Source organism: Octodon degus, unplaced genomic scaffold (assembly GCF_000260255.1).
Source record: "Octodon degus isolate 3935 unplaced genomic scaffold, OctDeg1.0 scaffold00461, whole genome shotgun sequence".
In the NCBI taxonomy this organism is placed as follows: Eukaryota; Metazoa; Chordata; class Mammalia; order Rodentia; family Octodontidae; genus Octodon; species Octodon degus.
This window is the reverse complement of record NW_004525037.1, coordinates 79,325-81,470: the sequence shown is the minus strand read 5'-3', so window position 1 is coordinate 81,470 and position 2,146 is coordinate 79,325. Positions and strand designations below refer to the sequence as shown.

At 45.9% G+C, this 2,146-nt stretch overlaps 1 non-coding gene across 1 annotated transcript; it reads right to left on the bottom strand.

Moving 5' to 3' along the window:
- Positions 1 to 363: 363 nt before the first annotated feature.
- On the bottom strand, positions 364 to 527 carry LOC111814736. Its single transcript, XR_002819643.1, has one exon. It is a non-coding gene; the product is annotated as a U1 spliceosomal RNA (small nuclear RNA).
- Between the last annotated feature and the right edge of the window lie 1,619 nt (positions 528 to 2,146).

Genomic DNA, 2,146 nt, shown 5'->3' with positions numbered 1-2,146 from the left:
ACCCTCGTGCTAGTGAAGAGGAGAGTGATGGACAAAGCAGGTCTGTCCACAGAGCCATGACATCTGAGCAGAATGCTGCGTGTCCAAGCCCATGTAAGTTTGGAGTGTCAGTAGAGAGCCATCAAGAAACACAAAGTAAAAAAAATCAAAAATATCTTTTTCCATATATGTAAGGACAATAATCTTCCAATTAAACAAATAGATACAAAGCAAACCTAAAATATATATAGAAAAAACATTTAACTCAGCAGGCACCTGCAAAATTTATGTATTTCTTCACAGGCCAATTTCACAAAATGACTGAAATAAATGAAACAAACAGACCAAACTATAGCACTTTAAGCCTTTTGTTGAACCACAAAACAAGGGAAAGTGCGAACTCAGTAACCCACTACCACAAACTATGCGGTCGAGTTTTTCGCATTTGCAGAAATCGCAGGGGTCAGCACATGCAGAGTGCAATGGATAAGCCTCTCCCTGGGAAAACCACCTTCATGATCCTGGTATCTCCCCTGCCAGGTAAGTATGACTGATGCTGCACCCTCCCCCACCAAGCCTCCTGCAAGCCTCACTCTGCACTCAGGCTCATTTGCCTTCACACACTCTCGGGTCTGCCTAGCTCATCCACGCAGGACATTCACTGGGCTGCGAAAGTGCACTAAGCTATCTCCCTGGTCACAGGAAAATCATCAAGCTTCAACACCAGGGATCAAACCAGCAACCCCTGAGCTTCATTATCTGCATAGGACATGCCCTCCCATGGTGTCACAGGATGCCATTCCCTGAAGCCTACGCCCCGTCCTGCAACCACACCGTCCACCATGCCCACCCGCGCTGGGGCATTGCCAGGGCAGTGATGTCCCTCTCTCTATTTCTCCTGTTCCCTCAACCAACTGGGGAATTTATGTTAAAGTGGATGTCGCTTGAAAATACACTCATAAGTAGAAAAGAACCAGACACACATGTGTAAATATCATATACTTTCCCTAGTATAAGAACTCAAAAGAAGAAATACAAATAGAAAGGTATAATACAATTAAAAGGAAAGCAAAAATTTGACAACTAGACAATGAAAAGAGAGCAAGGAGAAGAGCTAGGAAGCATGACAGAGGCAAGCCATACACTTATATGTACAAGATGGGTGAGGAATGATCCTGAGAATCTTCACAAGATTTTCAAATCTAGCAGTTAATTGGAAGGATTCTCGCCCTGATTAACAATATATTCTGACACCTGTGAACTAAGCAACTGCACTGAAGATGACAATTTGTAATAGAAGATTTAATCAACTTTACCTGAGCAATGGTGCTTGTAATCTCCTTGGTTGATCATTGTTTTGTCCCACTTCATGCCCACCTAAGCGATCTCCCAAATTCTCCTCCACCTTAGACCTTCCTCAGCACATGGTTTTGCTCTAGGTAAGAGTCCCTTAGGGCCAGCCAAATAGCTCAGCAGATGAAGCTCCTGCAAGGAGGTGCAGGGGCCTGGGTTTGGATCCCAGGACCTGCCTTGCAAGCCCCGCCCCTGAGACATAGTGTGAGGGTAATTGAGACTGCGTGTGGTGTTACTGACCTGTAATCCCAACTCTTAGGAGGTTGTAACCAGGTAGATCACTAGGAGTCCAGTCTAGTCGTGAGACCCAGAACACCCTTCACTAAGAAAAAATAAATGTCCCTGCAAGAGCCATCTTCCTTGCGACCACCTACTCGAAGCCTCCCTCCTTTCCCTGCCTTGGACAGGTGCTTTCTCTCCCCCAGTAAATATATTCTGCTCATAGCCTCTGTTTGTTCCTAAAATTCATTCTTCAGTTTTACAGAACACGAACTCATCCCAAGTACATGTCAGCTCAAGATTTTTATTCTCTCCCCCATATCATTTGGAGGTCATCCACAGAGATCATTTTTCTTGGTATCACAGCAACTTCCATTGGAATCCAAATCAGGGCACCATCGCAGCCTCCCTCTGGGCCCACATTTTGCTCTTGCTTCTCAGGCGCGCAATCCTGCTCAGTTCCATTCTCACGGTTCTGTCCCAGCTCAGCCCGCCCCCATTTACACCATGCCCATTAACACTCTTGCTCAGTTCTGCGCAGAGCCCAGCCAGTCCCATTATGGACCAGGCTTAGGCCACCACCTGTGCCTTCCAG